General features: G+C 42.3%; 1 pseudogene; it reads right to left on the reverse strand.

Annotated features, from left to right (window-relative positions):
• Positions 1–3,712: 3,712 nt before the first annotated feature.
• Positions 3,713–4,620, reverse strand: LOC117524230 (annotated as a pseudogene).
• Between the last annotated feature and the right edge of the window lie 20,866 nt (positions 4,621–25,486).

Genomic DNA, 25,486 nt, shown 5'->3' on the forward strand with positions numbered 1-25,486 from the left:
TCAGGGCCTTGGCAGAGGATAAGGAAGTGTAGCATGAGCTGCTTGGTCTACTGCCACAGTGACCTGGACCTGGAAAAGTGGCAGAACATGAATGAAAGCATCTGAAGTGCAGGAGCTGGGCTGTAGGCTGAACATCAAGTGAGCAAGGGAAAGGAAGGACTGGCAGGTCAGTTGATCACTGCAATAGCTTGATCGATGGGAGGCAAGGCATGGCAAGAGTCGCGTCTGCCACACCCTGGGGTGTGGTTGCTGCCAACAGCTGAAGAACCAAATGCTCTCCTCCAGGAGACAACTGTGGTCCAGTCAGCAGGTCTAAACATTTGAGTATAGGTTCCTGAAACACACGGAGAGAATATAGCTGGCCTTTATGAATAATTAGCTGTTGTCACTGTGCCTGCAACATCTGAACCTGCATTCTCAGGCCTGATCCAACACTGAAGAACCCAACGTGTTCTTCACAGGGTCTGTTATGGCCAGATGGAAATGCAAAGGGTTTGACAATACAGTGGGGAAAATAAGTATTTGATCCCCTGTCAGTTTTGCAGGTTTTTCCACCTACAAAGAATGGAGAGGTCTGTAATTTTTATCATAGGTACACTTCAACTGTGAGAGACAGAATAAAAAATAAAAAAAAATCCAGAAAATCACATTGTATGATTTTTAAATAATTAATTTGCATTTTATTGCATACAATAAGTATTTGACCCCCTATCAACCAGCAACAATTCTGGTTCTCACAGACCTGTTAATTTTTCTTTAAGAAGCCCTCTTATTCTGTACTCTTTACCTGCATTAATTGCACCTGTTTGAACTTGTTACCTGTATAAAAGACACCTGTTCACACACTCGATCAATCACACTCCAACCTGTCCACCATAGCCAAGACCAAAGAGCTGTCTAAGGACACCAGGGACAAAACTGTAGACCTGCACAAGGCTTGGATGGACTACAGGACAACAGGCAAGCAGCTTGGTAGAAGACAACAACTGTTATGATTATTTATTAGAAAGTGAAAGAAACACAAGATGACTGTCAGTCTCCCTCAGTCTGGGATTCCATGCAAGATCTCACTTTGTGGGGTAAGGATGATTCTGAGAAAGCTCAGAACTACACAGGAGGACCTGGTCAATGACCTGAAGAGAGCTGGGACCACAGTCACAAAGATTACATTCGTAACACATGATGCTGTCATGATTTAAAATCCTCCAGGGCAGCAAGGTCCCCCTGCTCAAGCCAGCACATGTCCAGGCCCGTTTGAAGTTCACCAGTGACCATCTGGATGATCCAGAGGAGGCATGGGAGAAGGTCATGTGGTCAGATGAGACAAAAATAGAGTTTTTTGGAGTCAACTCCACTTACCATGTTTAGAGGATGAGAACAACCACCAGAAAACCATCCCAACCATGAAGCATGGGGGTGGAAACATCATACTCTGGGGGTGCTCTTCTGCAAAGGGGACAGGACGACTGCACTGTATTGAAGGGAGGATGGATGGGGTCATGCATCAGGAGATTTTGGTAAACAACCTCCTTCCCTCAGTAAGAGCATTGAAGATGGGTCATGGCTGGGTCTTCCAGCATGACAATGACCCCAAACACACAGCCAGGGCAACTAAGGAGGGGCTCCGTAAGAAGCATTTCAAGGTCCTGGAGTGGCCTGGCCAAACTCCAGACCTGAACGCAATAGAAAATCTTTGGAGGGAGCTGAAACTCCAAACCTGAAAGATTTGGAGAAGATCTGTATAGAGGAGTGGACCAAAATCCCTGTTGCAGTGTGTGAAAACTTGGCCAAGAACTACAGGAAACATCTGACCTCTGTAAGGGCAGACAAATGTTTCTGTACCAATTGTTAAGCTCTGTTTTTCTAGGGGGTCAAATACTTATTTTATGCAATAAAATGTGATTTACTGGATTTTTTTTTTTTTTAATTCTGTCTCTCACAGTTGAAGTGTACCTACGATAAAAATTACAGACCTCTCCATTGTTTGTAGGTGGGAAAACCTGCAAAACTGACAGGGGGTCAAATACTTATTTTCCCCACTGTAGACCCCATTGCAGAGAACACAACAGAAGGCAAGCAAACAAACAAACAAGAATTATCAAATGAAAGGCTTACTTCAAAAATAGCAATAACAGAACAGGAAACAAAACAGGCTAGGTCATGGGAAAAAAAACAAACAGTTCCAATAGAGGTGATCCATCCAATCAGCAGCCGTCTTTAAGTGGGAGACAGAAAACAGCGATTACTCAGGTAACATTCAGTGACAAAAATTTTTCATTCCAAGCAGTCAATAAGGTGAGAAAGCAAAATGAACCAAATACAAGCTGGTGATGAGGAAACGCTTTAAATGCATTTTAACAGGCAAGTAAACAATCAAATATGAAGGTGTAGAAACATGGGAAACTAAGTTAAACATCATGAAATGAACATGAATGGACTGTCAAATTAAAAGCATCAGAGAATATTTCTGAGGAGGGCGAATTAACAAGACAACGCAAAGAATAATAATAAGATGCAGGTAATAATACAAACGGTAGAATAACGTAGAGAATACGGCTACAGAATAAATCACAGATCAAATTTAAAACACCAAAATATGACCCATGACATGTGTGTATTGCTCAGTTACACATAATGTCCAGCAACGTGTGTGTGTGTGTGTGTGTGTGTGTGTGTGTGTGTGTGTGTGTGTGTGTGTGTGTGTGTGTGTGTGTGTGTGTGTGTGTGTGTGTGTGTGTGTGTGTGTGTGTGTGTGAGACAGAGAGAGTTGGCTTTCCAGCTTAAAACAACCACAGCTGTTCATTTTCATGTCAAACACTTGGAAAATCTCACCACAGTGACATCTAGTGGTCAAATGCATATTTCATTTGGAGAAAAAAAAAAGTTATGTGATGTTAAAATATTCCTTTGGATCTGTTATGTTAAGTATTTCACCATCTGTGCTCAGCATTTGTAGTGGTTTAAAGACTCTTTTCAAACATGTTCAGACAGTTTGTCCTCAAAATCTCCTGCTTTGGAGAATATTAATTCACATAATATTCTCCTGTCATTCATTATGTTTCTATTCTACATCCGAAAGCCAAGACTGAAGTGTGCCTTTCATGCAGAGGTTCAAACATGAAGGAACAGAAGATTATAGCTCAGGTGCAGAGTATAAAGATGGGGGGAAAAAAAACCCCAGCAGACACTCTGGAAACTGACTTTGCAAACATCTGAGGTTTTGAGAAGCCTTTAGTCTTAAAAACGAGTGGTGACATTATAATGAAAAACAACGATAGCTATAAAAATAAGAACAGTCAGTCATAGCACATGCTTTTTTCCTTTTTTAATTATTAAAAAACACTATAAATATTTCACCTGTATTTTATTATTTCACCACCCGATGAGGCAACACTTGACATAATTAAACAAAAGAATGTGACATTTTCCTTTTGAAATAAACCTGTGAAAACATGCCGAAACACAAGTATTCCAATAATGTCTCGATTTTACCATCAGTAGATCAATATGTTGCACATAGACTCAGACAACACAGAACAATAAGCCAAAAATTAATAAATATTAACTTTAACATTGATGTAAACTCGTCTGGATGGTGGGTTCAGTGGAACAGAGTTATTTTTGTTTCATGGTCTCATGGAGATCACTTCCAATTATAACATAAATCACTGTCATGATAATCATTTTCATTCATAAATTAAAATAATTTGCTTTAGCTGAACAACGTCTTGAGGTGTTGATTAATTTTTGTCATTTTAAGGCCGTATATTATTGGATTCAAGACAGGATGATACAAAACCATTTGCAAAGTCATTACAAACTCCACAATTTTGGGTACATTTGCGTCAGATATCTCTACAACAATATCAAATGTACAAAAAGAGGAATAACTGATTAAAACGATAAGGTGGGGTAAACACGTCTGTGCAGCTTTCATCCTGACGTCTTGTGAACTGTGAACACATATGATCAGGATCCTCGAGTAAGAGAAAATTATGAAAAGAATGGGAAGAAATGCAACATTTATCAAAATGAATATACTATTGACCATTTGTCTTTGTGACTTTACACACTGTAGCATGTAAATTCTATTGTTACAAAAAATTCCCTTCAAAGTAAAGTCACAGAGTTGTTCCTGATCACTCAGCCCGGCTATCACCACCTGACAAGTGGGCAGGAGCCAGGCCAGAAGCAGGAGCCGAATGACATTTGATTTTCTCATGATGGTGTGATACTGCAGAGGTTTACATACAGAAACGTACCTGTCATACGCCATAACTGCCAACAGCAAGAATTCTGCACCTCCAACAGAATAAAATACAACAAACTGAAAAGACAGGCCGGATAAGATACGACCTGTTCTTCAGATAAAAAGTCAAACATCAGTTTTGGGTGGATACTGGTGCTGAAAATTACAGAGTTGATTAACAAAGCTGCGATGAAAATGTACATGGGCTCATGGAGGTTTTTGTGAATACAGATGAGGTACACGATGACAGAATTACAACTGAGTGCCAGAATGTATGCGAACAAAAAGATCACAAAATATAAAATCCCATATTTGTGCACCTCCACATGGCCACCAAGAGTTATATATGTTATATTTATTCTATATTCCATTACTGTTATTTAAAATTATAGCTCACTCAACAAAGCAGGTGCATTATGACACAGTCAAATAGACACCAGGAGATGTCTCACTTGCATGGTTTCCTTCAGTACCTGATCCTGAGAAACACTTGGTGTGTTTGTCTCAGTTTGAAGATGTGCAATGTTTTTTATCTTGTTGCTTCACCCTCTGTGGATGTCATTAAAGAGTGATCAACATGTGAAGACGTCATCAAAATCTAGAGGCCTGAACTTTTAGACACACGCACTGAATGGTACAGTGAGAAAGTCTAAGTTTTCAGGAGGTCTGAAAGTCTCGGCCCAACGTTGGGTCAAGAACCTACAAAATGCTAGTGCTGAGGTGACTGAGCAGGTCTGCAAGAGACACCTCTTGGGTGCACTTTCTGCTAACAGATATACTCCAATATTCAATAGATGCTTCACGGTAAAGCAAAAAGTGCCACCAAACATCCTGTGAGATGGAGAGGAAGACACAGTGGAACGGAGACCATAGGTTTTACAGGGGAAACATGGAAGGTAAAAATAAAACAGTCCATAGAGACATTCAAGTCCAGACTAAAGATGCATCTATTCTCCCTCTCCTGTGGCTAACATATCGGTATAGTATGGAATCTTTTTAATCCATTACCAACAGAACAGGTCTCAGCCTCACTACATCTATTCTGGGTCTGTTAATGAGGCACAGGGCTAGCTTCCGCCAACCACCTTAGTATTCTTTCTGCTTCCCTATTGATTTACTGCTGGTGAACTAACACCTTAGGTGAAATTAGTTCCTGTTGAGTGATTCTACTCTTTTTCTCTCTGTCTGAGGTACCCACGAGATCTTCAGTGAATCCTGGTTCTGCACTCCAGGGCACCAGACTGATCTCAGGACGCCCTACCTATTCAGACCTGGAGGCAGCAACTAAGTACCAAAACTGACTACCTTTTATCTCAATAACAGACTGTTTTTGTTGCTTTAATGTTTTTTGTTTTTTTGGTTTTTTTTGCATGCAAAAAGTTGGCAAAAATTTGTAAAAACCTTGTAACTGTTAGAATTGTTGTGTGGGCCGCTGAAGAGGAGGTACTGCTGGCCCACCACCACCAGAGGGCGCCCTGCTTGGAGTGCGGGCTCCAAGCACGAGAGGGCGCCAGACCCAGAAGAAGTGACAGCTGTCACTCGTTATCATCACTACCATAAAAGCCGGACTGCAACTCCACCTCCCCGCCGAGAAATCGACTACCAGTACCAAGGTACACTTCTCTGCTGTGATTATTGCGAATAATAATCTGATCTGTTTTGCAGCTGTTTTCCTGTTGGTATTCCTTATCTGGGATTTTTGGCGTTTGGTGTGACTGCGACGGCTTCGCCTCACACCCCAAAACCGATAAGTGGTTGACCAGAAGCTGCACGAGTGTGTGTGATTTGGAGGTGGAGGTGCTCCCTCCCAACTGTGTTTGGACTGTAAATTACTGAGTGTGCGGACTCACACTCATACATCATCTTTCTGTTTTCTGCCAGCAGTACCAGGGTCGACAGCCGAAGACAGAGGCCACCTGGGGACTCGGGACTTGGCGGCTCCGGTGTTCTTCAGACCGTTGGTGGTGGAGGCCGTGTGGGACGCGGCTTCTCTCTCGTCGGGCGTCTTCTATCTTCGAGCCTGCCCACACGTCACCTGGTGTTTATTGACTGTGAGAATTACGACACATTTAGTTGTGTATTATCACAACATTAAATTGTTACCTTTTGGCTTACTCATTGTCCGTTCATTTGCGCCCCCTGTTGTGGGTCCGTGCTACGACACCTTCCCAACAAGAATGGCCTAAACAGTGGGTCACTCCTCTGAGTCTGGTCTGCTTGAGGTTTCTTCCTCATTATCATCAGAGGGAGTTTTTTTTCTTACTAGTGTTGGCTGTGTGCTTGTTCAGGTGAGCCGTGATTTTATAGCACTTTGTGCACAAGGTTGACGTGAAAAATCTTCAACATTTACAGCTACATGACTTCACTGTAATAGGTTGGCACAATCAAAGACTCCTGAGCAGAGAACCACACTTATGTAAAAACTCAACAGTCTTTATTTGTAGCCAACACAGTGAAGCAGGTCGAGAGACAAACAGGAACAACAGTCCATTCACCAATGTTGTCCAAGTGGAAAAAGAGACCCTGAATAACTGAGGGTGACAACAAAGGTTACGGCAACCGGAAGACAGTCCAAAAACCTTGAATGAGACAATCTGGCACTGAAGAGCTGCAATGGTTAAACAGTGTGTGAATTAACAAGGAAATGAGCGTGCCTGTGGAACAGACACTAAAAAAAACAGGGCCAGAGATCAGAAAACAAACACCAGAGATTTGATAAAATGTGAAGAGGCACAATAACACAACTCCGTGGCGTCTGACAGGTCACAGCCTCAGGCTTGTGAGCATAAATATGACCGTAATAGTTTGAGTCCGATGTGCACAAAAATATCAGCCACTGAAAAATTCAGTCTAAAAAAGGCCAACATTTGAATTAGCTGATGAGTTTATGAGCCAGTTGTGTGGAATCAGACTGTGGCGGGCTTGGGTTTTAAAACTGGTGCCAATGATGGCTGTAACTACTATGTACACCATGTCTGTTCAAGATTGACAAAGATGGATCAAGTTACTATCATGCTTCAAAACGTGCCCTGATTTGCTATTCAGGATGAAAGACAAAGGAACAGTGCCCTGTAGAATAGCCCCATAACATCGACCAGCACACAGTGTTTACAAACATAAATCCATACAGCGCTTTTCCATCTGAAATTCACTAAGGGCCCTTGGGCAAGGTCCTTAATCCCCAGTTGCTCCCAGTGTGAACACGTGGGTTAATACGTATATTGTGGGGCCACCTCATTTTGATTGTTTTGCTTGTGAACATTCCTGCAAGCAACTTTCTTCCACAGCTTTCCACCTGAAATTTATGTCACTAAAGGGGAAATCTTTCTGTTGTATGCTGCCATCTAGTGGAGCTATTGCTAGGTGTGTTAATCAACTAGCATCAAATTGATACAATTGTCTTGATTAATGTATTTACTGAATGAGTCACCTTAATCCAGGGGTGCCCAAGTTCAGTCCTCGAGATCTACCTTCCTGACACTCTTAGTTGCCTCCCTGCTCCAACACACCTGAATCCATTGAAAGACTCGTTTGCAGGCTTTTAACAAGCCTTTCATTGGATTCAGGTGTGTTGGAGCAGGGAGGCAGGTAAGAGTATCAGGAAGGCAGATCTTGAGGACCGAACTTGGGCACCCCTGCCTTAATCATTATCAGAAAAAAAAAAAATGCCCCTCCTGAGAAATTTTCAGGAGCTGCTACTGGCAATACAAATACAGTTCCTGGAACTGTCTTGGATTTTGTTGGACCTGAAATCAGCACAGAGTTAAGCTTGATAGTTGTGCAGTCCAGTTTGTTCCATTGCCTTGTAAATCTTGTAAGTGAGGTTTCAGGCCTCAACAGAAAAGCTCGAGTTTACAGATGACTGAGGTGACCCTTGCTTTGTGACTTCATCATCAGTCAATCACAAATACTGACCATTATGAGTTTTTGTTCAAATCTGTATCTCAGGGGTCACTAACCCTGTTCCTGGAGAGCCCCTGTCCTGTATGTTTTCCACGTCAGCCTACTCAAGTCACACCTGTTTTTTGTAAAGGGGTGTCTTCAAGCTGTTGATTGGCTGAGCACACCCAATAGTTCATTGCCTGGGAGTGGATCAGGGAGAGTTAGAAAACATGCAGGGCAGGTGCCCTCCAGGAACAGGGTTGGATTCATAGCACACTGCTTGATGGAAATTATAGGTTTCACAGGCAGGAAAGAAAGTGGGTTGTATTGGCTCTGAGAGTAGACAGGGAGACATTTGTTATATGAATCTGTTATCAGGCAACACACGATCTGTGATCTAGTGACCCTTGAGCTGCTTACAGAAGAATTAAAGAACTTTCTGCCTCCAAAACCTTCACCTTGTCCCACTGCAGTTATGGGGAAAGATGATTCAGTCCTGATAGATGCCTTTGCTGTACTGTCACATCGGGCCGGTCACTTTAAGCAACTGCATAAGGCTGATCATCGTGCTGGGATGTTAGACATCTCCAGTGCTAGGGTTATTGTGGCTGATTCGCCAGTAAAATGTGAACCACCAGATGTTGGTGAGATTGCAAAGGCCATGAAGCAGCTGAGGGCAGCAAAAGTTCCAGGGATGTGTGTCAGCAGAGCTGAGCACCTCTATGTGGGTAGAGATGCTGTTCTCCTGGCATTATACAAACAATCTTTGTTTTAATCTGGGAGATGGGTATCATCCCTTGCAGACTGGTAGAAAGGACTTGCTGTCCCAATCTGGAAAAGGTAAGGTCATGGATTATCACAACTGCAAGGGTATTACACTGCTCTCTGTGCCAGGGAAGGTGCTTGCAAGGATTATTCTTTATTGGATGGATACTCTGTTTGCAGCACTTGAGAAGCTGAGTGAGGAATCAGAAGATCTGGGATTGCAATTGTCCTGGATGAAGACTAAGAGCCAGGCTTTTCATGACTTCCGGGACTCATCCATCAGAAATATAGTCTCTGGGTTCTCTGCCTTTGAAGTTGAGGGATGCCTGGAAAGAACTTATGGAGTCATGAGGTTGCTAGACAGAAGTATTTGCCGTTGCCAATGTTTTTGATGGAGAATGAAGGTCAAAGTCTTTAGGGTCCTGGTGCTCCTGGTCTTACTGTGCAGTTGTGAGCCTTGGACCATAACCAGTGATCAAAAGTGATGACTGGATGCCTTTGGTACCACATATCCTTGGGTACCACTGGAACTATTTTGTGTAGAACAAGCAGTTACTTAGGGAGACTCAGTATTGTGAGGGAGCGCCAGTTTAGACATTTTGGTCATGTGGGATATTCTCTATGCATGAACCAGGTGTCTGAGTGTTGAGGACCCCAACAGCCAAAGGGGACACTCAAACGTCACCTGGCTGCAGCAAATACATGGATATTTTAGAGCTGTAGGGATGGACTGGTTGTGTTCCTGGGTGGTTTGCTCTCCACGCTTTCAAAGACTTCCTGGACTCAACCATCAGAAGTTTATCTATGTGTATTCAAACTTGCAGTGACATTCTTTATCTTGGTAATGACATTTCTGTCTCTGGGTGCTCGGTCTTTGACATACAGAGATGCCTGTGAAGAAATTATGGAGTCATAAGGTCACTGGACAGAAAGATATTTGGCGAAGCAGATATCTTTGCAGGAGAACAAAGGTCCAAGTCTTTGTGGTCTTAGTGTTTTCTGTCTTAACATATGTTATATATGACACAAACCAGTGACCTGAAGCAACAACTGTATATCTTTGGTAGTAGGTCTTTTCAGGCAATCCTTTGCTAGCACAGGAATTAGCTTGTGTTAAATGAAAGGTTACTGATCACACATCGCTTACATTGTAAGGCAGTGTTAGCATTAACATTCTGCCCATGTGATGTGTTTCTCTGTGCACGATCCAGCATGCATGTGTTAAGGACCCTAGCAACTGGCAAAGGGTAAGTCCACACCCACATTTCAATTTGTTGTGACAGACAGAAGGCCACTTCTGAGAGATGAAACAGTTGTCCACCTGAGTGGTTGCTGTCCAGGACCCAAAGTTGTTTTGTAGTCTGGTGGATGCAGCAACCTGCAGTACCAGCAGATGGTCACAGACCTGACCAATGTTAGACCCCCGTCACACATAGCAAGAATGAGCAGAATCAAGCAGAATCAGCCAGAAAAAAGGGTTAGGTTTAACCCTAACCAAGCTGGAAAAAAAAACAAATATCAAGGTGCAGTCCGGAGGGACAAACAGTCGGACAGCCGTGTACGACTGCTGGACAACCACGTGGAATATGGGTGGATCTAGTCTGAACCGTACTGTTGTCCAACAACTGTTGTCTAACAACAGTACCGAGACACAGACTGCTGACAGACTCAACTAGAAACATAAATAAAGCGCTCAGACTGCTGGACGGATGCGCCTGAGTGCTCTCACTCACTCACTCACTCACTCACTCACTCACTCACTCACTCACTCACTCACTCACTCACTCACTCACTCACTCACTCACTCCCTTGCACGCTCTGACCTCTGGGCAGGACACTGCACCGGCAGGATGGACATGCGTACCCCACACATGACGGACTCTCAGCACTGTGACGTGTTAACTCGCAGTGACAGACGGTGCGTTCGGTTTGACTGTGTAATGTCCACGTCACATGATGGACATGTGCCACATACATGTTGCATATCAACATTTCCTTTGCGCTCCCTGAATGGGATCCAGTGGAGGTGCACATATACGGCACAAGTGGGACATGCCGGCAGGATTTGACGTGCACGTTCCAGTTTGGGGTTCTGTGACCGCGATCAGATTGTTCTGAATGCTGTTATGGCGCCGTATGAATATGTAGATTGCAGTGGGATTGCGCTCAGACTGCACATTGCCTGCCGTTTGATGGGTGTCCCACCTGGACTGCACAATGAGTGTTTTGCACGTGTAAAACATCCAAGGCAGCCGCGTGAATGGACCCACCGTGTCGACTGCTTTGAGACAGCTGTCCGATATTTTCAGACTGCACCTCGACACTTTCGGATGTGGGCCGATTCATCATTCTGATGCCATTCAGCCTCATGAAAGCTGTCTAACTTAAAATTAAATTCTCTGTTCATTATTTCAGTGTTTGTTTTATAAAATAATTGAACATGTCAATGTCTAAATTTGACCAAACCAACACATTGTCAAGACATTTTAAAAGGTTTTCTGTCAATTGGATGAAAGTAATTGATTCCTGTATCGTAAAAGGTTAAAACGTTTTCCCTCAACAGAGAGAAACATCAGTAACAGCAGCAGCATGTTACAGTGCATACGAGATCTTCCTGCTTGGACATTACTGTCAAAACCATAAGTCTTATAAAAATAATAATGTTTATACATTTTGCATGAATTCATGTGGCACAGCAACTGTGCATATTTCGATTGTTATGGTTTGGCCTTTGAATGATAACTTTGACATGTATTATGGCACGAACAGACTGTGTTAGCATCCTGAAATGCAGACGTATCACATAAAGAAAAAAAAATACAGATATGAGTATGTATGAATGTTATTTATTAATTATCATTATTATTATTAGTTTTTTGCAGCAAAGTTTTCCAGGTACAGGTCATGTTTTGGATTGATGCCAATCTGACTGCACAGTCGTGAACATCTTTAATTGGTCTCCGAGGACTTTGGCCATAATGATGTGTTGACCGCTTTGACTATAATTAATGCGACGGTTATGTAATCTATTGGAGGTGTTCATCACGTAATCCTTCAAAGTTACGAGTTGCAACAACTTTTGTTGCCCAAAGGCTCAGTCATCATGAGGGTTTGACATTAAGAGTTTTTATGACAACACTGACACAATATTTAATCAGAACCAACATGGGTACGAGATGTTTGCTTCATCAAAGGTCTCCTGAGGTCCACAGACAGTGACCACTGGGTCATAATTAGCTGAGTGACTCGCGGCTGTTTTCTGTCATCTGGGAGTTTGACTGTTTTGCAAGTTAGACGCGGACAGCACAGCGGAGGAGACAATGACGCTGATTATAGAAGTCTTACATCAACTCTGGGCTTCTGGGAGCGGCCAAAGCTAAAGAGTCACTGCTTCTCAAAAGTGAACAAACAGTAACTATTTAACAACAACAACAACAACTTGTCATTCATTACAGAACTCTTGGTGGTGATGATCTCAACAGTTGTTCTCAACAAACTAAAGTTTGTTTTTAATTTAACTTTAGTTAAACTTATTTTCAGTGTTCATTTCAGAAGTAGACAGGACAAGGTTTTTATACATGTCATGCCTTTTGTTAATGTCTCATACCTTTGTTGCATCATTAAAATATGATTTTCATAATTAAACACAAAAAATGCAAAAGTAATGTTTTTAATGACCATCATTATATAAATCATACACTCATCTTCACAGAACAACTTTAAATGTAACTATAATTATTAACTATAATAAATTTCATTTTTTTATAGAGCTTACAATTCAATCACATATAATTAATAATTAACAACTAAAATGTGCATAAACACAAGTGGAAATACCACAACAGTATGAATATATTAAAAAATACAATAAAAACACGTACTAATCCCATACTATGGAAAAAAACTTTTATGTTTCAGTTAAAAAAATGAATAAAGTCTTGCAGAGTGTAGCTGTACGGGTCACTGATCTGTAGACCGAAGTATCACCAGAAAAAACAAAAACAAAAAACCCCCCACATACTATGGTTTCGAGGGATTTGAAGAACTTGTTGGAAAATGGCGCCTCTCATGGCTGGAAGATATTTGTCGGGAATGGCATGATTGTTAGAAAGACGATAAACACGCAGTGGCGGCTGACAAGACGGCATTTTATTTAAATTAGATCAATACTTGTAACTAAATTCCTCCACATGCTGCTGACACCATTTATCCCTCGACGCAGGTAAAGGCTGATTCTGAGTGCGTTTCCTTGCTGAATGTTTCATGGACGGTGAGGAGTGCAAAGAGTACAACTCGTTTTTTGGATTCTTTACCGTCACGGCTTCTGAAAGATTTTTGGCCAGTTTTAAGACTCTGTGTTCTCACTGCTGTTAACTTATCAATCACCACTGGTGTGTTTCCTTCATGTTTTAAGGCATCAGTTGTTAAATCTCCCCTTAAAAGGCCTAAACTTGGTAAATGAAATGTCAAATGAGCTGACTATTCAAAATACATTAAGAATGATAAAAATATTGGTGTATTGTGTTTTATTTTTGGTGCCATAGGCCCTGAGATATTAAACCATAAACATGGGGAATTTAGGCTGATTTGATCTGCTGTTTTGAATCACTTGGATTTGTCAGCCTGAGGGAAAAGTTGATTTGCGTGATGTCACCTTGGGGACCTCCCTCCAGAGCCAGTTCGGAACAGATGGTTTTAAAGAAATTTTGTTTGCAGTTGGAATTAGGTGTTGTTGGTGGAGTTTCACATTGAACACGCTGAGGTGTGTTGTGGGAAAGTCCAACAGCACCACTCATGATGGCTATAATGTGCACAGTTTTCCCAAGGATGAAATATTGAAGGAGAAATGGCAGCGTTTTGTCCACTCCTCCCAGAAAGACTGGAGGAATGCACCCGAGCACAGAGTGGCAAATGGGCTTAAAAACAAGTTGGATATAAACATGGGTACGTGTGGCCAGCCAAACGCGAGCAAAACATGTTGCCTCTCCTGAAGTGTGGAACAGGCCGTGTTTGTGCTGCTATCATGGAGACGAAATGTCGTCCCGTCCATGCTACGCTAAACTACACTGGAGGACAAAGAGTCTGGCAGAGAAAGCTGCACAACTTTATCCGTGTGTTTGTACAGTGCATCCGGAAAGTATTCACAGTGCTTCATTTGTTCCACATTTTGTTACATTACAGCCTTATTCCAAAATAGACTAAATTAATTTTTTCCCCCTCAAAATTCTACTCACAACACCCCATAATGACAACATGAAAAAGTGTTTTGAAATCTTTGCAAATTTATTAAAAATAAAAAAACTAAGAAATCAAACGTACATAAGTATTCACTCCCTTTGCTCAATAGAACAGAACAGTCTTTATTGTCGTTGTACAGATGGGGGCGGGGGCAACAAAACTGGGGGTGCTCCCACAGAGCTACTGTACACCACATAAAAGAAAAACAAGAGATCTTATACACCACAAAAAATGTTTAAATATGAAATATGTACTGTATACTGATATATATATATATATATATATATATATATATATATATATATATATATATATATATGTGTGTAAACGTGACTGAACACTGGGGGCACATTTAGGGCAGCGATGGTGTACACCGGTGGCACATTTAGGGCAGTGGTTGTGGATACTGGGGGCACATTTAGGGCAGTGATTGTGGATACTGGGGGCACATTTAGGGCAGTGATGGTGTACACTGGGGACACATTTAGGGTAGTGATTCTGATCACTGGGGGCACGTTTAGGGTAGTGATTGTGGACACTGGGGGCACGTTTAGGGCAGTGATTGTGGATACTGGGGGCACATTTATGTCAGTGATGGTGTACACTGGGGACACATTTAGGGCAGTGATTGTGGACACTGGGGACACATTTAGGGTAGTGATTCTGATCACTGGGGGCACATTTAGGGCAGCGATTTTGATCACTGGGGGCATGTTTAGGGCAGTGATTGTGGATACTGGGGGCACATTTATGACAGTGATGGTGTACACTGGGGACACATTTAGGACAGTGATTGTGGACACTGGGGACACATTTAGGGTAGTGATTCTGATCACTGGGGGCACGTTTAGGGCAGTGATTGTGGATACTGGGGGCACATTTAGGGCAGTGATGGTAGACACTGGGGACACATTTAGGGCAGTGATTGTGAACACTGGGGGCACATATAGGGCAGTGATTGTGGACACTGGGGCACATTCAGGGCAGTGATTGTGGACACTGGGGCACTGGGGACACATTTAGGGCAGTGATTGTGAACACTGGGGGCACATATAGGGCAGTGATTGTGAACACTGGGGGCACATATAGGGCAGTGATTGTGAACACTGGGGGCACATATAGGGCAGTGATTGTGGACACTCGGGCACATTCAGGGCAGTGATTGTGGACACTGGGGCACTGGGGACACATTTAGGACAGTGATTGTGGACACAGGCACAGAAGGCAGTGCTGTTAAGGTGCTCAAGGCTGGGGGAGGTAGATCGGGCTGTTTATTGTCAGGTGGGTGTGGGGACAACAAAGATAGATGCACCAGGCTTGCGGCATCATATCCAAGAAGATGTGAAGCTGTAATTGCTGCCAAAGGTGCATCAACAAAGTATTGAGTAAAGGGTGTGAATACTTATGTACATGTGATTTCTTAGGTTTTAGATTTTTAATAAATTTACAAAAATCACAAAAACCTTTTCACATTGTCATTATGGGGTGTTGTGTGAAGAATTTTTTTTTTTTTGGGGGGGGGGGGGGGGTGGATTTCATCCATTATGGAATAACGCTGTAATATAACAATATGCAGAAAGTGAAGCGCTGTGAATACTTTCTGGATGCAGCGTAAGAGTGGGACAAAAAGTGGCTGCGGGTGACAACAGTGACTGGTTGTGTTTATGATCTTAACGGGAGAGCTGTGACATGGACATGGAACTGGAACCGGGTGGAACCGTAGCAGGAACAATATTCTATATGGCTGCTGTGTGTGAACCAGTGGTGGGCACAGCTAACTGAAAAGGTAGCTTCAATAACCACTAATCCGCTAACTGAAAAGTTAACTTTTTTAACGCTAAACTGATAAACTCCTAAAGAAATTAGCAGACGTTACAGCTAACTGCTAACTTTTAGTATTGACTTGGCACACTGTTGGTGACTGATAAACCAGTTTTAACTTTTAGCACTGCAGAAGCTTCTGAGTAAATTCAATGCAGAGCTTGTGTCTTTAAACACCCTGTCAGCTGCTGCAAAGATGTCTCACTTACCTTTCACGGTGGCAGTGTAGATCAAACGCAAGGTACTTCACTTTCACTCATGGTTTCATTTATAAACAGACTAATTCGGGACAGTTTACAGCAAAAATGACAGCAACTCTGTCATTTTTACAAAGTGAAAATATTGCACTTTTAAAGTAATGTGTGAATTCTGAAGGTTTGAGCATTAAGCTGACACAGGTGCCAAAAGGCATCATGGGAAATCAGACTTGTCTTATCCCCCCCCCCCCCCATCAAAATGCACTGAACACTGCCATCTACTGGATGGGAGTGTGAAAAGCAGTCAACATGCTGAGTCACACATCACAAACAGAATTTTCAGTTTTGCAAATGCTTTTTTTTTTTTTTTTTTTTTACAAATGGAAAAAATGACGTGTTTACGTAATACACATCTATTTGAAAAACCAACACACAAGTTACAAATTGGAAATTTGTATTTGTGGATCACAAAACACGTGCAACTCAAGGGCTATTTGTAGATCACCCTCTGTGCATATGCAGGTCTTAATGAGACAAATTTAACTCCATAAATAAGTGTCTTTTCACTTAAAAAAGTAAAGGTTTGCATGTACACGCTGTCTTTTAAAACAGACACACTGTCAGTCATAATGCATTGCAGCAATGCATTATCGGTGTTTGGTGTTTGTTTTTTTTATTTTTATTGTTTTAGTATATGTAGTGTAGTATATGTATGTTAGTTCAGGAGTGATAGTGTTATAGATTTGTGTTTTTATACTTCAAGGAATGTAGTTAGTTTGGTGAAGAGTTATGTTGTGACCATGAGTGAAAGTGACGTTGCGAGTTACCTCTTCTGCCGCTGTCTGAGCTGCTGCATGGTGAAAGTAAATGATGTTTTTTCTTTCTCCAGCCGCACCGGCAGCCGGCCCGTCGGCCCGCCTCCTTCTGCTGGCTGAGGGCTGAGTTCCTTACGGCAGCCTGGCTGTCGCAAAACACCAACAGACAGGAATTAATGTTTGGTTTTAGGGTTTACAAACGTTTTTGACCATTTGGTGTAACTCACTATGACAGCAAAGAAATGTTAGCGGACTGAGAGTTAGCGGAACTAAATTTAGCGGAAGATAATAATCTGCTGATGGTTCTCAAAATTAGCTGGAAAGATAATCCGCTAACAGAAAAGTTAGCTTCGCTAATAAGCAGTTAGCCAATTACCGGAACTGTGCCCACCCCTGGTGTGAAGACAGGAGGAGTAATATTAGCTAAAGCACGTGTCTTTTAGAGTTGCGTATTTATTACTAAGTTATACTTATTCAATCTTATTTACACTTATTTCATCTTTTTTTTATGGATACACTGTGGGTTACAAATGAGGCGGAGACAGAAATACGTTGATCAGCAAAATACAAGAATTTGACTTGAAAGCCAAATTAACGTGGACTCTAAGTGGCTGCAGGCAGAGCTTCAGGCAACTAAAAGGTGGTCTGCATGGTGACATCACAATTCTGGATCAAAATGCATCTGGCTATGGATCTACCTTGCCGTTTTAAGACACACTTTGGCTTATTTTATTTAATTTTTATTATTATGATTTTCAATGATATCAAGGCCCACACACATTAAAGTCACGGAAGAAATTATTTATAATCCGGTTTAGAATATTATTATTACTTTTTTTTTTAATAGTGTTGACTGGACTGAGATATGCCCTTTAAGAAACCTGGTTTGAATCCTGGGGCTTTGAGGAAAATAACAGGCCTGTTTCCAACCTTGCATTTCTGTCAAAAGTTTTGAATACATGGTTTTAAGTCAGCTGTTGAAATACCTGTCTTAGACTGAGCTCTTAGAGCCGTTGCAGTTGGCGTATTGGGCTCATCATTCCACCAATACTCCGCTCATAAAACTGGTGAACAATCTGCTGCTTCAAATCAAAAAACAATGTGTGTCTGCTTTGTTACTGCTGTGCCTCAGTGCTGCTTTTCACACAGTAGATCACAATATTTTACTGAACAGACTGTTGAATTGTGATGGTATGTCTGGTTCAGCACACCTGTGGCTGAGGTCCATCTGTCGGCTCGGACTTATTGTGTTTGTTTTAATTAGATGTTACCTGAATCCTCGGGCTCTGAGGCGTGGAGGTCCATGGGGGTCAGTTCTTGGCCCACTGTTTTCTTTGTATTCCGCACATTTGGGCAGGCTAATACGTTAGCATTGGGATCAATTTTCATTGCTATGCAGACGACTTACAGTTTGTACATGCCTGTTCTCACAGGGCTTGGGCTGGAACTGTTAAGTTGGAGGCGTGCTTGACAGCAATGAAGTTGGATATCATCCCCAAATTCTGCTGTTAAATGAACATACAACTGAAATGATGGTTTATAGGTCCTGCTAGGATGATCATCACACTTTATCACTGTGCATCTTTCATTCAACACAGTGATACTGTTAAAAATCTCAGTGTGACCTTTGATCAGTTTCTTTCCTTTGATGTACATCAAAGAGATTAAGAAGGATTGCTTTTTCATTTGTGAAATACTGCAAAGATGAGACCAGTTCAGGCTAAAACTGGTGTCAAGGGTTTGACTTGTGCTTGTATAATCTCAAATCGATTACTGTAGCATTTTTTTTTTCTGGCCTCCCACTAAAAATAATTACTCATAGACTGCAAGCGTGATTACTGGCAGTGCTTCTTTGTAGCCTATGTTGATGTTTGCAAAGCACTTGATTCAGCTGATCAGACTGCTGTCTGGGACATCCAGAGAATTTGTGGAATCCCGAAGAAGCTACTGGACATCATAGCCAGCCTGTACACAGATACTGTGAGCGCCGTGCGGAGTGGAGACAGACCGAGTTTTTGTCCCAGTGAAAACTAGTGTTTTGGGTGTGTTCTGGCTCCTACATTGTTCAATGCTTGCATGGACTGGGTGTTGGGTAGGGTTGTGGAAACCAGTGACTTGGATGCTGTTGTTAGCAAAGAAAGGTTTACTGACCTTGCCTTCAGTGACAATGCTACAATTTTTGCAGAAACAATGGATACTTTGATTCCAAGGCTTGAGAAGATGAGTGAGGAATCGGCTTGTCTGGGTGTAAGATTGTCCTGGATCAAGACAAAGATTCATAAAGGCCATCTGATGATATATTGGTATTAATCTGTGCACTTCTGTGACTTGTCTCTGAAGCTCCCCTCACACATAGCAAGAATGTGGAGGAACCATGCCCGACACGCCAAATAGTGCCATAATCTGATACAGTCAGGATGAAAAGAGGCATGGTCAGCCATGTCAGAACACAGATAGACTGCCTCGTCCACACCTGTCAGACCTCATCAAAGGCGTATGCAGATGACACAGACTGCTGTCAGACAGCCATAAAAGGTGCTGCAGACTGGCTGATGTTCCAAATGTCTGGATGGCAAACACGGGGCCGGAGCGCTGTGTTCTTCCCTTTGCAACAGGACTTGTACTGGACATCAAAGAACAACCAAAGTATGGACCAGACTCACACACCGTATGTGTCCAAGCCGGCATCCCTGCACCCACTCCCATTCAATCACTCCTTCGCTCGTCCTCTTTTTCCCAGGCTCACTGACCTGACGTGCATGTGTGTGATGTGTTTTGACGTTGAATTTTACTGCCAGCTAAACTTCGCAGCACGTGTGCGCACAGGCAGCAAACCTTTGCTGAGAGTCAAAGGACACCTTTGCTTAAAAGTTTGCAGTGAGCTTTCCCACTATTCGTAGGACGCAGCCTTTCCAGCAAACTTTAATTTCTTTTTTCCCACAATGCAACTCTATATCGTGATTTCTGGTTGGATTGTCACATGGGATTGATTTATGGCATTGTTTCCAGCATTCCACCACAGGCTGTGTGGTCTGCCTCCTGGCGCGCTGCACTGCAGAATGCTCCTGGAGGTGAGATTCACGTTTCATATGTTGTCATGGTGAAACAGTTCCTCGTCATATGTCCGACAGAATTAAAATGTGATCAAGCAATAATTTGTTTATTACAGCAGTGATGATCTGTTCAGCTCTGACCCTCTGATGTGAGTGTGACAGCGTGCGCAGCTGCCCGCCAGCCGCCGTGGTGTCACAGATCTGATGGGCACAATATTTTGCATTATTTACATCGCCCATGGGGAGGAATATTATCTGTACTGTAAAGTCTGTTATGGATAGAACAGCCTGTCTAGATCTGCAGCGCCGTGTGATGTGTGACACATTGACCTGCAGTGGACACGGTGCTTTTGGTTTGTTTGCGCTGTGTTCACATCGCCTGCACATGGATGGCTGCGTGTCACAGACATATCAACGATCAATGGACATTATAAGTGGATGAGTGGCACATGCAGGTCATGCTGGCAGGCTTTGCCATGCCGATCCATCTTGAGGTTCCCTCATATGAGCTCAAATCGTTTCAGATCCTTTTTATGCCGCCTTCAGAATACGTAAATTGCGAAGGTTTTTGAACATGTGCATCCGACCGATTTTGATCAACTGTGTGGACTTCCACAGATGGCTGTCAGAACGTTTTGGAAGTAAAATCTGACACTTTTTGGATGTGCGCCGATTCGTCATTCTGATGCCATTCTGTGTGATTCCGGCTATGTGTGAGGGGGGTATAAGCATACGGCAATCAAAACAAACAGCTACGCAGATTACCGAGAAACAAAGTGCTCCGAATGTTTCAGAGTGTTTACAACAGTGTTCTTGTCAGTTTGAGCAAACATCCCAGTGCACACTGTCAAATGGAATGAAGACAAACTGCTAATGTTAAGAACAAAAATTTCAATAGTGAATTAGCTGGTGATTGATTGCAAAGTTTACCTAAGTGTGATTTTGTGTCATGATGGCTTCTTTTTAAGGTGATAACTGTGTTAATTTCGATGCAGTCATGGTAACAGCAGCAGCCGCTCTTCACTGTGACAGGAGGGGCTCCACGTGCACGTCGATCAGTCACAAACACATCCTGTTAAAAACTGCTAGAGCTCGGTGCATGCTCACAAGTGTAAACGGGAGGTGATAGTTTAGTGGTTAAGGCACTGGGCTTGAGACCAGAAGATCCTCAGTTCAAATCCCAGCCTGACTGGAAAATCACTAAGGGTCCTTGGGCTCCTGGTGTGTAGTGGGCGCCTTGTATGGCAGCACCCTCACATCGGGGTGAATGTGAGGCATTATTTGTAAAGCGCTTTGAGTGTCTGATGCAGATGGAAAAGCGCAATATAAATGCAGTCCATTTAAGTGTCTGTTGTTGATGCAGTAACAGTGAAAAGTCTGAGTGTAAGAAATGCAGCTACGTGTTCAGGCAGTTGGGTTAATTTAATTTATTTCATTTATATAGCACCAAATCACAACAAAGTTGCCTCAAGGCACTTCACACAAGTAAGGTCTAACCTTACCAACCCCCAGAGCAAGAACACAGGTGACAGTGGTAAGAAAAAACTCCCTCTGATGGTTTGAGGAAGAAACCTCAAGCAGACCAGACTTAGCGGGGCGATCCTCTGCTTGGACCATGATACAGACACAATTAAAACTTTCCTTTTCGCTAAGGCTTATAGTTAGGGCTGGATCGGGTGACCCTGGACCATCCCTTGGTTATGTTGCTTTAGACGTAGACTGTGGGGGGTTCCCATGATGCACTGTTTCTTTCTTTTTTTGCTCCGTATGCATCACTCTGCATTTAATCATTAGTGATCGATCTCTGCCCCCCTTCTCGGCATGTCTTTTTCCTGGTTCTTTCCCTCAGCCCCAACCAGTCTCAGCAGAAGACTGCCCCTCCCTGAGCCTGGTTCTGCTGGAGGTTTCTTCCTGTTAAAAGGGAGTTTTTCCTTCCCACTGTGGCCAAGTGCTTGCTCATAGGGGGTCGTTTTGACCGTTGGGGTTTTTCATGGTTTTTGTATGGCCTTGCCTTGCAATATGGAGCGCCTTGGGGCAACTGTTTGTTGTGATTTGGCGCTATATAAGAAAAAAGTTGATTGATTGATTAACAAAACAAGAAATTATACAGGAAATTCTGGGAGTCCATGCTGGTGCACAAGACGGGAGGCCTGCAGAAGAAGACATCCACTCCCATCTCTGGATGGAGCCGCACCTCAAACAGAGAGAAAATTCAGAATCAGGCGGCAGAAAGACAACAAATACAATTAAAACAGCGTCATGGAGAGTTCCACATGCACATTCACAGCGGCAGTTATAACAGGGTTAAAACATGCCATTCAGACTGTGGACTCCATGTTAAGCATGGTGACAGCGTGACTCATAACAGGTGGACACAAATGCGAGTTCTCACCAGGGATGGAGTTAGTAAAAGGTTTAATCGTCAAGCAAGCTGGGAGTCGGTACACAGGTGATCCAGCAGTGAGGCTACGGTGACAGACAGGCAAAAGGCTGAGGCGTGGTTCAACAGACAGGCACAGGTCAAAATACACAGCAAGGAGGCAATCAGAGACAAAGGCAAACTCAAGGTCAAGGACAAAAGAAGGTCAAAAATCCGGCAGGCAAAAAACAAGGCAAAGGAGTACTTGGAACTATGGCTGGAGAGTGACATGAAATCAACAATCTGGCAGTGAGTAGTGAGACTGTGAGGGCTTAAATAACTGGTGGTGTAATTAGAGGAGAAATGAGGAGCAGGTGTGCAGAAGGTGCTGGAAGGGGGCGTGACCGGAGAAGACAAAGGTAAGTACAAGAGAGTGCAGCGAGGCAAAAGCAAAGTGAACTGGGGCAAGATAACTACGTGGCTGAAAAACCAACGGTGCAAAGCAAGTAAAGCAAGTGGCATAAAACTAACAGTGTATAATGTGACGTGTTCCAGACAAGCAATAATACGTGAGCAAAACAAAAGGAAAAAGAAAACTAGGAAATGATGTGACTAATCCAAATAGCGGGAAAGATGAAGATCTATGATTATAGTCAAACTAGAACAGGGACTGATACAGATTACAACTGAGCAGAAAATAAACTGACATGAAACAAAACCAGTAACCACAAATACAACACAAAATAGATTGATAAACAGAGAATAAACAAACCAGTGACTACAGAATAATGCAATAAATAAAAGATAACTGATAAACAGAAAATGGAATAAATAACAAATGGAACATGATATGACAAGAAACACCGAAGGTGAATAATAACCAAAACCTGTGACTAAAGCATAATACCCAGAAATGTGATAACCAGAACTAGACTTATAGGACCAGAAGTGAACAAACAATAACCAACTAGAGAATAAAAGAAAACCAAAGAAATAATCTGTGACGAAAGTGTAACATAAAGAAAAGCAATGAATAACTGAATGACTGCAAACTAAATAAGGTAATGAATGAAACCAGAGACTAAATAGTAAACAAAGCAATAAACAGAATCAAACAGACTAACATGGTAAAGTATAAGCTAATGAAAGGTAAAACCAGAGACTCAAAGAGGAAATAAGGCAATGAACGAAAACCTAGCCCCTGAGCTAGGGCTGGGCATGACACACCACACAGATCACGATCGAAAGTCTGACAGGCTCTCCAAAAATTGAGAGAGCTGGTAAAGACAGCATTTATAAAGTTCTTTTCCATCAATATCAGAAGCTCAATGAGCTTTACAATGATGCCTCACATTCACACACCCCCACACACACACTGCCTAGGTCTCTTTGAAGGATCCTTGGGTACTGCTACAATGACTTTTTATCAAATGAGTGGTTTCCCAGAGAGACTATCAATCAATCAATCAATTTTATTTATATAGCGCCAAATCACAACAAACAGTTGCCCCAAGGCACTTTATATTGTAAGGCAAAGCCATACAATAATTACGGAAAAACCCCAACGGTCAAAACGACCCCCTGTGAGCAAGCACTTGGCGACAGTGGGAAGGAAAAACTCCCTTTTAACAGGAAGAAACCTCCAGCAGAACCAGGCTCAGGGAGGGGCAGTCTTCTGCTGGGACTGGTTGGGGCTGAGGGAGAGAACCAGGAAAAAGACATGCTGTGGAGGGGGAGCAGAGATCGATCACTAATGATTAAATGCAGAGTGGTGCATACAGAGCAAAAAGAGAAAGAAACACTCAGTGCATCATGGGAACCCCCAGCAGTCTAAGTCTATAGCAGCATAACTAAGGGATGGTTCAGGGTCACCTGATCCAGCCCTAACTATAAGTTTTAGCAAAAAGGAAAGTTTTAAGCCTAATCTTAAAAGTAGAGAGGGTGTCTGTCTCCCTGATCCGAATTGGGAGCTGGTTCCAGAGGAGAGGAGCCTGAAAGCTGAAGGCTCTGCCTCCCATTCTACTCTTACAAACCCTAGGAACTACAAGTAAGCCTGCAGTCTGAGAGCGAAGCGCTCTATTGGGGTGATATGGTACTATGAGGTCCCTAAGATAAGATGGGACCTGATTTTTCAAAACCTTATAAGTAAGAAGAAGAATTTTAAATTCTATTCTAGAATTAACAGGAAGCCAATGAAGAGAGGCCAATATGGGTGAGATATGCTCTCTCCTTCTAGTCCCTGTCAGTACTCTAGCTGCAGCATTTTGAATTAACTGAAAGCTTTTCAGGGAACTTTTAGGACAACCTGATAATAATGAATTACAATAGTCCAGCCTAGAGGAAATAAATGCATGAATTAGTTTTTCAGCATCACTCTGAGACAAGACCTTTCTCATTTTAGAGATATTGCGCAAATGCAAAAAAGCAGTCCTACATATTTGTTTAATATGCGCATTGAATGACATATCCTGATCAAAAATGACTTCAAGATTTCTCACAGTATTACTAGAGGTCAGGGTAATGCCATCCAGAGTAAGGACCTGGTTAGATTTGTGGGGCCAAGTACAATAACTTCAGCTTTATCTGAGTTTAAAATCAGGAAATTAGAGGTCATCCATGTCTTTATGTCTGTAAGACAATCCTGCAGTTTAACTAATTGATGTGTGTCCTCTGGCTTCATGGATAGATAAAGCTGGGTATCATCTTCGTAACAATGAAAATTTAAGCAATGCTGTCTAATAATACTGCCTAAGGGAAGCATGTATAAAGTGAATAAAATTGGTCCTAGCACAGAACCTTGTGGAACTCCATAATTAACCTTAGTCTGTGAAGAAGACTCCCATTTACATGAACAAATTGTAATCTATTAGATAAATATGATTCAAACCACCGCAGCGCAGTGCCTTTAATACCTATGGCATGCTCTAATCTCTGTAATAAAATTTTATGGTCAACAGTATCAAAAGCAGCACTGAGGTCTAACAGAACAAGCACAGAGATGAGTCCACTGTCTGAGGCCATAAGAAGATCATTTGTAACCTTCACTAATGCTGTTTCTGTACTATGATGAATTCTAAACCCTGACTGAAACTCTTCAAATAGACCAT

This window comes from Thalassophryne amazonica, chromosome 14 (genome assembly GCF_902500255.1).
Source record: "Thalassophryne amazonica chromosome 14, fThaAma1.1, whole genome shotgun sequence".
Lineage (NCBI taxonomy): Eukaryota > Metazoa > Chordata > Actinopteri > Batrachoidiformes > Batrachoididae > Thalassophryne > Thalassophryne amazonica.